We start from the raw sequence: 12,952 nt of genomic DNA, 5'->3' as shown, positions 1-12,952 counted from the left end.
ATGATATTTTGAAAAACGTCTGCTTTTAGATCTAGAGTGAAAAACTCTGTATGTTTACATTAGGGAGCCACAAGTCTCATTCTCAAAAGCAAAGATTCTAAACTGTGCATGAAAAATCAGCATGGACTGATATGTCTGCCCGCAAAAAATATGCCTCTTTATGCATATGGGCAGCATTGTATCGAGCGCAGTTCTCTTCGGCAGCACGTGGGGCTGCCTGAGCTGCAGCGAGACGAGCTTGGGATGGGACTGTTCGCTCGATCAGGAGTCAGACCCAGCCTAGCAGCGGCACAGCACCAGACTGTGCACAGTGCAGGGCCATCCCATCCCCAGAACAAAGGTCACAGGAGCGCCATACGCGGGGCACCCGAGCCCTGTCCCCCCGCACGAGTTCCAGGGCACAACGCGGGGCAGTGCTGACACTGAGCGGGGACTCCCAGCTCCCTCCTCCATCCGCCGGGGCGGCATCAAATAAAAATCCCATCTCCCTGCCCGAGCTCAAACATCTGACCATTGCAAGTAGTTCTCAAAAATCTGAGGCTGTCATTTTGTTCGGGGCTTCACGTTATCCCTCTTGACTTCAAGCATAAAATCAGGTGAGAGCCAGAGACAGCTCATAAAAGTGAAGTCATATGCGATAAGAAGAGTATAGATATCATAACCTGAGTGTGAAGGAGAAGGGAATGAGGTTATGATCATTGTCTGAGGAGATCTGTTCAAACAATGTAATAGAAAGCTGCCCCCTTTAAATAAACATTAAACTTTTGCTAGAGGGCTACAATTTACAGTTCCAGCATGATCTTTTGAGGTGCTGTGAATACATTTAATATAAAGATGTCTATACAGCTTCCCAAATACAAGGCATATCTTGCACCACAAGGTCTGCAACTTCTTTTTTTAATCAATAGCTCATAAGTATTTATCAAAAGATATGTTGGTATTCTATCCACTTTCGGACAATCATCACAGCCATATTAAAATCAACATTTACTTTTGAGTCTTTTTTTGAAAATGACAAAATAATGGGAATTTTAAAGGAATTTTTAATTTATTACAAGAGAAGAGTTGGATATATGCTGCTACCAATTTTTCCACATAATTAACCCAGTGGAATCTGTTAAGAAAACAAAGCAAAACTGTGATTTAAGTCAGGTCCATCACATGAATATGCAAAGGAACAAGGGAAACTACCTCCAAGTCCTCCCTCTGCAAAGAGCTGCCCAGCCCCGACCCTCACCCACAGCCTGTTTCTCCCGCAGGCAGACCCTGCCACTGCCGCTTATTTTCTTCAGTTATCCGAGGATGCAGCTTAGCTGGTCACCTAGATTGTCAAAGAAAAATATTTTTTAAAAGGTGAAAGCTTTTCTGAGTGTGGAAACATTTTGATTGCTATTAGAGAAACCACTACTCAAAGCCTAGATACAACTAAAAGATTGAGTGCATTTTTATATACACTGACTGGTCTACATGCCTGAAAACATGTCATCTCCATTATGATTTATTTTGTAGTTAAAATAAAGCACAACGTTTTCTCCAGAGTGATCTTTATTTCATTTACTGCCTGAAAAAGATTAATTTCATTTAAATTTTTTAATAATATATTGTAGAAACCAAAAAAAAAAAAGGAGATACTGAAAGGGCAAAATAACTGACATGTTGTATACAGACCTGTGTACCAAGTTCTAAAAGCTTTGACAGACTCAGACAATCGTGCTATATTAAAGTCAGTAATTCACAATTCATGCATATCTCTTGATGCAAAAGTTATTGCAGTCCCTATTTTTTATTAAAAAGATATGAAGGTAAATGGAGATGGAAGGGCAAAATTGTTAAAGGAGTTATGGAAATTGACTGATCCTTTCTTGGCAGTATCAGCTCAAGAAGAAAAGTGTCATCCACCCCAACTGAAAACCTCAAGCCTAATATCCCACTACTTGGGAATTTTCCCATATTGAGTAACACTGGCTCAGCATTCAATTCAAAACAAATCTCATCCACGAGATGAAAGTCCCATCTTGTAGGCTGACCTGTTCACAGTGCAGAGGCTGCATAAGGCCCCCATACAGCTCCCTGCATCCAGAGATGTTTAATTACTTATGCAAAGCAGACCCATATGGGAAGTGGTCCATGAGAGCAGCCCTGTCGCAGCCTTTGGGCTCAGAATGTCCACCAGGAGCAAAGCCCAGAGGTCCACGTTCCCACAGGGAGAGGAGGGAATTGAGGTCTCCCTTCCCTGACTCTGCATTTAAGTAATGAGTATAAAACCCCAACCTGACAAACCACCCCCTGATTATTTGCTTCTTCTTTTTTCTCTGCCAACTCACTCAAAAATCTTCAGCCACACAATTCAAAATAATTCAATCTTAATTTTGAAGTCAGTGCCAGGTAACCAAAATACATTTTTTGGCTCATGTCCTCCTTTCAAAAACAGTTCACTCTGATCTACCCAAGTCTGTCTCACACATGTTAGTGGGCAGGTCTTCTAGTCTTGAACAAAATAATTTGGAGGTGGTTTTCAGCCCTGCCCCATACATTCCCAAGCAGCTCCTTCTCCCAGGTGCTAAGGTTTCTGCTGCCCAACTCAATTTGGCTGCTGTGATGGATTTTTTCCACTGCTTCGAAGTACTGCTACTACAAAAAAGTCAGCTGTGTCCCTTGTAAGTTCAAGTATCAGCAGGGATCTCTGAAGGTGACTTATGCCAACAAGTGTGTTCTAGAGAGACACTCATTTGGCAGCACTGTGTCACCAATTAGACTGGGAAGTTTTCCCACAGTTTCATACCATTTTCCATATCACTTTGTGTGCAGTTCACTGCAAAGGTGTCTTCATGCATTGGATATTCTCCGTGTAGTTGCACTGTCCAAATGATTTTTTTACTTGAATGATATATTTCCCCAAAGGAATAAAATAAAAATATACAGTACCACAGTAATTGACAGAGTCCAGGATTTTGCTGCATTGTCATGTATTATAACTGTATATTTGTATTCTGTCCAGGTAACTTATTCTACATCAGGGTTTAAAGAAAGGATAGAAAAAAATGAGAGGAAAAAACCATGTAAGTTAACTATTTTTCTGCTTTTCCCTCTTCCCTCTCAAGCCTGAGGAGACTCAATACTATGGTACACACTTGGACTAGGTCACTGTGTGGTAGCAAGTAGGGGCTTGGGGACTTCAAGAGCTGGCTATGAGCTGTGCTGATCCACTCATGTGGTGTATTTGGGCTCAGTGCACCTGGTGACTGCCATCTGTTTTGTTTAACTACATAGTAAGAATTGGGTTAAACTGAAGCAAACCAAATCCTAATGTGCATTGTGGGTTCTGCTTCTGGTTTGCTTATTTCTTTGCAGTTAGAAGCAAAGTTGAATGAAGCGATTATGTTTAAACATACAGATTTCTGAAGTACATTTTGGGAGATTTGCAGAAATCTTTTAAGTGTGAATGTAATGTTGTCCACAAAATTCAGGCATGGCTCTGATTTTAAATTTTCACAAAAGATGGTGGTTAGGTTGTTCATTTTGGTCTGGATCTCATTCAAGTTGAGCATGATTCAAGCTCCTTTTAGCGGATTACTCCTTTCTCCTGAATTTCAACAGCAGGCTTTAGAACATCTATCCTGAACCAAACTCAACATGAAACACGGCTTAAGGGTGACAAATGTTCTCTAGTAGCAGAGGTGTGGCCATCAAACGCAGTTGTACTTGCACAACATTGGCACTGAAGATCTGACCTCATGACCAATGTTTTCACACAATACACTCTCTTCTGACTTCATGTTGAGTGAGGTCTTCGGTTTCTCCAGAAACTGTGAGACTCTATGTTGTATATATACACCAGAGCTGCCTGGAAAGCCTTTGTAATCTAAAAAATGATTGGAATGTTTCCTTCCTTTTATTCTTTCCTTCTTTTTTAAAACAGGATCTTTGAAATTCTTTTTTTCAAACTGAAAAAGCTCTTAAATCTGCAAAACCAGAGCTCTTTATTCCCAACCACTTAATATAATTATACACTAAGCTGTTTTGCACTCTTTTATTTTATTTATTTTTATGTATATTGCTCAGAAACCATCAAGTGAGCAGAAGCATAAAGGCTGACATTTACCTACAACCAAATACACCAGGAGTACACAACATTGCAAAACTCCTTTTGGGGTGCACGGAGGAAGCACAGCCAGGAGCATGCCATCCCCAATCCCATCCATTCCTCAGCTCCCTACTTGAAATGGCTGCTGGCTGATGTGCCCATTCGTGGGGTTTTGTTGGGAGTTTTTGTCTTGTGTGCTAAAAGCAGGACACAGGGGCCTGACCTCCATGGGCCATGGAAGAGTCATGGTGGGGGAACAGCTCAGCCCATCAGCACAGAAGCAAACATCTCCATTAGCACATTAACTGCCCTTTGAGTCAGGTAGTCCAGCAGCAGCCTCTTCCCCTGATTGTCCTCTGTAATTAATTAAAGATGAACTGGCAAGTAAACCCCACACTCCCAAATTTTGAATGCATTCAGCATCCAGAGCTGGCAACTCCTCTCCACCAGCTCTCTAATAAATACCATCCACAGAAGTTTTGTGTGTAATTTCTGTGTAGGCTCAGCTCGGGCCGTGCTTGCAATACAGTTTCCAGCTGTTCAGCTCCAGTTTGTGCAATGAGCAAAAACCATTTATGAAGCTTCAGCAGCAGTTTATAAATAGTCACATGATAAACAGTGGGTTGTGCCGGGTACAAGAAAATTCAGCAGAGACATCACCACAGATAATATTATTGCTCATTAGAAGCTAAAAGGGGCCTCAGAATGTTTCTCAGAGTTGCAACTTCCTGCAGATCAGTACCCTCCTGTGCAGGCAGGGCCACAGCTGGGCTTCCCAGTGCCTGGGGTGGCACCAGGGCTGGAGTGGGATGTGGAGAAAGGAAAAAAACCCACATCTCATGGCCATGGGGTGTAAGTAACTATGGCAACATGAGGAGCACCAGTGCACCTACCAAGCACCCTGCACCCCTGCCACTCAGTCACACCCTGGACCCAGAGGTTCACTCCATCCTGGTTCACCTGAAGAGCAAGCAGCCAGTCCCATGCTGAGCAAATCCTGAGGATCTTTCCTCCCCAGTACCAACAGTTTAAAGCATACTGCATTTAGATAAAAAAATCTCTTTTTTTTTTTTTTTTTTTTTTTTTTTGCATAGGCCAGCAAACAGCCATCATCTGTGAACAATGAGAGCTGCCAGGACGGGGGAAGGGAGCCAGCCAAACTGTGAGCACAGTTTTTCCAGAGCCGATGGAAAAAAAGGGAAACACTCCTCAGGAAAATTTTGCCCTGAAAAACACAAACTTCATTAGCTGTAAATGAATGCTCAGTCTATTGAGATGTGTTCTGTGCCCAGAAAGCAGCATAGCAGGGACAGGTGACCTATTTTCCCTGGAGAGGAGGGAGAGGTTGTTCTCTATCGATCTCACCTTTCCTCTATCAGTTTATATATTAGCTTCTATGGCCTGTGGAGGAGGCAGCCAGTAATGGAGTGAATCATTCACAACAAATAAATCATATGACTAATTTAGCTTGTTTTTCTTCTCATGGCTCTTCCATTTCCCTAAAGTTATTAATTAGTTTTATATATTTTGCAATTTGAGGGTGTTGTTTTCTTTTTCCTCTACACTTTTAACTCCTACAAGTTAGCAAAAGTCTATTAGCTCACTGGACAGATGAGTTCCATGAGGCTGTTCCTAGCCCCAGACTGGATGAACTCAGCATGGCTGTTGCAGATATTTGCATCAATAAGCAGAGAGAAAACTTGGATTCTGTAAACTGCTAAAGCCATTTAAAGACTCTACTAAAGGCAGCAGAGTCTGAAGTTCAGTTTCTACAGATGCACATGTCCTTCAGGGCAGAGTCTTCCAATATCTCTGTAACACAAACACCTACAGTATCAGCACAATAGAAAGAAAAACGTAACATTGCTAAGATTAGTGTAAGCATTTTTTGCTGCACATGGATTTTAAAGCCAGAAGGAACCATTAAATCATGTGGTCCCAACCTCCAACATGAGCCAGGCCATAAAATTTCATCCCGTATTGAGCCTAATGACTTGTATTTACACAAAGCATACCTAAATCAATCTATATCATATTCTGGCTAGCACCCATCTCAACAAGTAGTTGGGGTGCTCCTTATATGTGGGGTGGTGTCACTTAGGGGATTATTCAGCTTTATCTCTTGCTAAGATGATGGCAAAACCAATGGAGAAAGCTGCAGTGCTGGATTCAGATGAGGTCTGTAGGATTCGCACTCCATGGTCATCATCAGAACGGATTGGGGAAGCCTGGTGTGTGCTCCAGCAGCTGACTGCTGGCATGGATGGAGAGTGTAGAAGGAGAGGAAGCCATAGGGCTGAGAACTGCAGTGGGACTGGTAAGGTCTTCTCTCTCAGGAGGTGCATGTTCCCCCAGCAGAGCAAGTCAGCGGAGCAAAACACTGATGGCTTCAGGCCTCAGCACCTGCCCGTATTTCTTTCTACTTGTATGTCCATGTTTATGTTTCTTTTGCTTTCTCCACTTGAGAGCACTGCACCCTTTCATGAAGATCTGATGTACACAAAAGAACAAGCCTGAAAACAAACAGAGGGCAAATGCCACCCAAACTAAAGCACCACCTGCAGCATAAAAATACCAGGCAACTCCCACGCACCTCTTTCCCCACCCACCACATCAATGGGGAGGTTCAGTGGCAGAGCACAGTGCTCTGTCTGTTAGCAAGCCCCAACACCCAGGCATCAGGCAGAGGAAAGTCCCGACTCCATAGAAAACAGGGAAAAGCTCCCATCCTTGCACTGCAGGAGCTCCAGCTCAAGTGCTTCCCGAGCAGTTGCTGCAAGGAGAACTAAGAAAAGGAACAGTGTCCTGCCATGCCAGATCTCAAGCTAAGCAATATGGATGAGTGAAATGATGCAAGCTAATTGCAAACTGATGCAAGATGCAACTGAGTGGTGTGATCCTGCTCTGCACGAAGAGCTGCCCGAGGTGCTCACACCCAGCTCCTGCACAGCCACTGCTCGCCGAGCAAGGGCAGCCCCTCCTAAAAGCTGTTTCCTTTTCAGTCTGGGCTCAACATGTAATCACTGTGAGAAATGGCTGCAAGAGTCAAACTGATCAGAAGCTGGGCTCCTCCTGCCAAGTTCTGGGAAACTGGCCCACGGCCAGGTAATACTCAAAAGTAGACATGATCCTTCCTCCTCTCTCATCAAACACCAACAAAGTGTCCAGTGTACTCACCTGACAAAGTGGTGTTACAGCGAGGTCTTGCAGTCTTCTGGGAAGTCTCCTTCTTCCAAACCCTTATCCCAGTCTGCAAACCGAGCTTACAAGACAATAGCTGACATTTCCTATATGAGTGTGAATCAGGGCTCAAAGATGAAACTTAGGTGGAAGCAAAAGAGAATGTAACTCAAAATAAAGGCAGAGGAGGAGATTAAAAGCCACTCTAATTTACACTACTAATTGCAGCAATATCTCAGATGAGCTGATGGAAACCACATGTAGCTGTGACACCTACAGTGTGACCAGCTGCAGAACAGATTTACCTCTGTGCACCTGAGGGTGCAAATGAGGATGTTTTGGGACAATAGCATACTATTTCTCCTGGGCTGAAATAAGAGGGCTTTTCCTCCTATTTTACTCTAGATTGAAGGAAAAAAGAGATTACTTATTCCAGAAGAGATCATAAATATATGTGTGTATATGTATATATATACACACATATATAAAAATATAGAGATGTATAGAGTGAATCCCAAATAACTTTTTCATCTTTTTGGTTAGACCTTTTCTTAATTTCCAGTTGTCTTGTGTAGACAAGCCCTAGTGGTAGACCCAACAAATTCCAGAGGTCAAACCCCACTCCTGACTCAGTCTTTTCTTGAATCATTTGACCAAAAAGTACACTTGGTTACTCCTTTGTTCCTCCAGTTTCAATCACTTGCAATGTGCTACTTAACCATCCTTTATCTTTTCCTGTTTAAATGCTGTTAAGGGTTTTTTTCCTAATAAATTAAATCATGTGTTTAATTGTTTTCCCCATTCCAGCTTAACTTTTTCCTCTGTTGCTTCTGGGAAACATCCTGTTACGGGAGGATAAATGACAAACGCAGTGTGCAGGACCAGATGTGTGCCTTCAACACCAACGGGATGGATGAGCCATGAACAAGCCACCACTGTAGCACAGCAGCAAGCCACAGGAATACCCTAGCTACATGCTTTTATTCCTCAGTAAGTACTAGGTTACCAAAAGTGGCTCAGCCTCCAGAGAAAGGGAAGATTTAGGATGAGCACAGGGCTTACAAATTGATTCTCTGTTTTATCAGAACACTTTCAGGAAGAAAAAGGTAGGAGAAATTGCTGGATTCTTAATTAAAATATGTTTTTTAAGAGTTTTTCATCACACTTTAATTTTTTTATTTTGGAGTAAGCAGCTGAAAATTACTGCACAACTGTTTAGCCATGTCTAATTTGGTAGTACATTAGACAGACTTTCAGCCTAATACTCTTGAGTCTATTGTAAATACTCGAACATTCCAGTCAACCAGACTGATAAAAACAATTTAACGGGGCTATTGGCAAGAGTGATCTCAGATTTGCTAAAAATCATGTCTATGTTCACGCATGCAAAGCAGCACATTTTCACTTACCAGACTGACTGATTGACTGGTGAAAAATCTTAATGCAAAATAAAGCTACTGATACATACTGAGATTCTGAGACTGTTCTTAGCCAGGTCTTGTGGGTACAAAGAGCATCTAAAAAATCTGAAGATACTTTTAAGTGCTCTCAGAAGTTTTTCTTATGACATAATTGAAAAAAGGGTCAGTAATAGTTGCAAGATGAATGCTTCAAAATATTTTTGAAGATGCTTTGAAGATAAAAATAAGCTCTATTTTAGGGTGCTTTATGGTGGAAATAGAGTTCTGTGTTATTTGGAGTATGCTAGAGTTTAGTGAAAGCTGAAGAAATATTAAGATTGCAGTAGGTTATTAAAAAGTTATATTGAAATGTGTAAAGTCCAGATAGTCACAAGATCTGAGACATGTGGGTATATCCCTCTGAATATTCTTTTGGCAATAAAGAGAGAACTCTTGTCCTGCATTATATAGATGGAAGTGGTGTTTCTGGTAATGCTTTCATTAGTTTAGGTGACATGACATTACTAGAGCAAAAGATCACAAATTAGTGATCTTCATGCAAAGAATACAAAATTTCATAAAATAACTGCTCAAACACTAATTCACAAGCATTTCTTCCAAGAGCAAGCTGCCTATACATTCAGTTAAAACGTAAGTCATGGAGTTATTTACAATACCCCATTCTTGCAAAAACTCCTCAATATCAACACAGCTCTGGCATTAACTTTCTTCATAAAATTAGGGCCATGGAATGCACTGCTCATTATCCCTGGAAACCATTCCTATTACGCCTAAGTAGGTGTATTTTGAGAAAATCTACCTGATACTGACCTGGACACTGTTGTCTGTACTGGATTTCTAACTTCAGCACTAGTGTGAAAACCTTGTGAAATGCCCAAAGTTACACACCAAAAGAAGAAAATCAAATTATCCAGTTTACCACTAACATAAATTCAGGATGTCCTGGCTATTCAGTATTCTATACTAAACAGATATCTATCTCAAAGCTGGCTGTAATATGATATGTCAGAGATTTGCTTTTTGAGTTCAGAGAGAGGACAGATTTCATTGCAAATGTCCAGAGATTCAATTTATGGTTTTGCAACCTGACTAACTTGGGTAAATTAGGGGATTGAAATATAATGTACTTTGGTGGCTATAAACTGTCTGGAAGCAAACTCCAAGTGTGGTCAATCATGCTACGAAATCCTCCTGGTGGCCAAAAGTCATCTGTGGTTTGGGTCACCTCCACACTCGCTAGCAGGCATTTTACTACTTGTTCTTCAGTTTATTTGCATCCATAAATTTCACCATGATGGTGAATGTTAGTGTTAGTTTGTTGTTCAATACCTGGTCTTGTATGTGGGGCAAAGATGAAGCTGTGTCTGTGAAATGGTCTAGTTTTTGCATTTCTTTCAGTCTCTTTATCTCAAACTGATGTTGTTCAAACCCTAGTATGCATTTTTCTTATCAATATAAATGCTGCTGCTAAATAGTAGACAACAAAGATGCATTACACCCTTAGTATTTTTCAGACATGATACTGTGAGAGATGTATGCATTACAGAAATTATTAGATGTACCTGATGTACTCTTGCATATCTTGCCCTGTGCTTGTCTTTATTTCCATGTGTCCCAGTGAAGGTTTTCAACTAGTGGGACTCAAGTCTCACACATTTTTTTGCCTCTCCAAATTAGGCAGTCAGTACCAGATGGACTCCCTTGGGACCTTCTTAGGGCTGGCACATTTGTTCCTCTCAGGTCAGCAAACATTCCTGGAGATCTCCTGCACCTACATCTCCTACCTCTGCCAGGGGCCAAGGCAGACTGGATGTGCTTAAGGGAGTTCATGCTTCAGCTGATTCTCCTGCATTGCCATGAACTACCAGACATAAACCACATGCAGCAGCAGCCCAAGAAGCAGCCCTCAAATAACCTAATGTTACTCAAATAACACAGCACAGCCACTTCAGTCACTACCTCTCTGTTGAGATTAATGTGCCTGAGGTATTCTTAAGGAGAGCTCTTTCTACTGCTGAAACTTCTGCTTATTTTGAATCTTTTTTTATCCCAGCATGACTTCTTGGTAGCTTTGTATTTGAGATAGCTGCTGTTTTTGCAAAGGTGAAGATGATATTCCCAGCTGACTCTAACCAAAATAATTCAACAGCAGATATGAAGCATTCATCTGACTTTTACTTTGCCTCTGGACATAGAGCTTTATGGTGGTTTAACAGCAACCCCAGAGATCCCACCCTAGGTTTCATCTCCTTCCTTTTGCAAGCCACATCTTGAGGCAAGTGAATAGGCTTAGGGACTGACTGCGCGCCTCCTCCATTGTGGCCCATTAATACAGATCAGGACTATTTCTTCTTTGATCTGCTTTGTCTTCCAGCAACCAGATGTAGGCTCCAAAACAGCAAAAAAATGAGCAACACCACATTTATTCATTTTGCCATGAAGCATTGTCTTTGGGCGAACCTTTGATTTGTCTATGAGTTCTGAGTCTGGCAAAAGTTTCAGTCCTGGGAATAGGCCTTCTCTGTTTTCATTTCGCTCTTCAGCATTTATGATTATGTTTTTGCTGTCTGAAAATTTTGAAGTCCCAAAGTCTTTTTTTCCAGTTGACCTGGCTATTTTCTTTCACTTTCTCTGCTAATTGTTTTATGTAATGTTATGACCTATTCTAGTATCCACTTAGATTTCTCCCAAGAAATTGTCTTAGTCAATGAAATTAGTGACCTTAATTAGGCCTTCTAGTTTGGAAGGCATTAGTGACATTGGAACAGGGTGTTTCTGTCTGATTACATTAGTTAGATCAATTTAGAAAGCAAAAGCAATGTGAAACCAAACTCTGTGCTGGTGGGAGGGAAGCAAGGAATGGGGGATCATCTCTATTTGCCTGATAACATTTCCATTGCTGGGCATGCTGACACACTCTGCTGCACGCATCATGCACCAGCAGTGGCTCCACTCTGTAAAGAAACAGCTGTGATGACTTTAGAGATGTCTAATTGATAAAGCACTTTGGGGGATCTATCATCCCATGGAAAGACTCCAGTAAAAGCTCTTCCTTCAACTTGTTAGCCGCAAATGAACCAGTTGCTTTGTTCTTCCTTTCCACTGGCATTGCAAAATCAGATATACTGTTCTTGGGCTGTCACCATCCCTGGTGCATTATTTGGATTTCTCAATAGTACTATAATGCTTTTTGGTGTTTCTGATGCTGCTGTAATTTTGCTAGAGACACAGGTATCTCCCTCTATCTTATCACGTGCACACCCTCTCTTTCTGTATTTGTATTGTGTCTCTATGTCTTTTCATGCCAAAGAAAGCCAGCACACTCAATGCAGTAATGCCACGGACTTGAGACAGTCTCTTTAAATATGGTTCAGTCATGTGCTCCTCTTTAAACACTGATTTTAGCCAAGCTTTTTCCTAATTTTAAAAAACATGAACTGCTTAGTTCTGAAACAGCTTCCTGATTTGTGAACTGCTGTCAGTGACATCAAATTTGTCCAAAAAACTGGTTACAAATTATTCCATCCTCCCTGCTCACTATATGCTCTTTTAGCCAGAGATCTCTCCTGAACAATCTTTTGGTGATTTCAGTCTGTATGGTACAGCACACATCACCATGATGAACTGCTCACAGCACAGCCATCCCCTGGGCTCATGCCCCAGCTGGCCTTGTGTGGTAAGTGATGGAGCTACACAGGCATCCTCACTGCTGACCCCAAGGGATGGTTCACCAGGAGGAGACAGGGACCCTCTTTGCTACATCATCAATGTGTACAACGTAGGTGAGCTTCTTCAAGCAGCCTAAGGATGGGCTAAGAGAGAACTGAGCTTGGGAGTCTGTGCCTTCCCACCCGCATCTTTCCTACCTACCCATCTCCTCGCTCGCACCACTCGTGGGTGGACAAACCCAGCAGCAACATAGCTGGTGGTCACTTCCCAGTCACTCACAGTGGTAGGCACAACAGTATATGTCTGGAGCATGGTGCCCAAACTGTTCAGAGGATCTGGGAAGCAGAAGTCAAGGTATCCTAAACCTTTGTATTGCCTGCCAAATGCAGCAAGCTGGCACAATCTGAGTGCTGTGGTTGCATTCATGTAAATCAGGCTAAAAGGATATTTTCACATCACTCTGTACACAGGGAAGTAAGAAAAGAAATTCAGGCCTTTTTTTTTTTTTTTTTTTTACTGTAAATATACCTAGAAAATAAAAGCCAGGCATCATATATTTGAAGAGGGCAGAAGGACCACACTACACGTTACTGCACCA

General features: G+C 41.8%; 1 long non-coding RNA gene across 1 annotated transcript; it reads right to left on the bottom strand.

Annotated features, from left to right (window-relative positions):
• Nucleotides 1–5,609: 5,609 nt before the first annotated feature.
• LOC135417405 (uncharacterized) lies at nt 5,610–7,692 on the bottom strand. The gene is made up of 2 exons (XR_010432018.1): nt 7,262–7,692; nt 5,610–6,574 (listed from the first exon to the last, which is right to left on the bottom strand). It is a non-coding gene; the product is annotated as an uncharacterized LOC135417405 (long non-coding RNA).
• Nucleotides 7,693–12,952: the final 5,260 nt, after the last annotated feature.

The sequence above is a fragment of the Pseudopipra pipra genome, chromosome 7 (genome assembly GCF_036250125.1).
Source record: "Pseudopipra pipra isolate bDixPip1 chromosome 7, bDixPip1.hap1, whole genome shotgun sequence".
NCBI lineage: Eukaryota > Metazoa > Chordata > Aves > Passeriformes > Pipridae > Pseudopipra > Pseudopipra pipra.
This window is presented reverse-complemented; position numbering and strand designations above follow the sequence as displayed.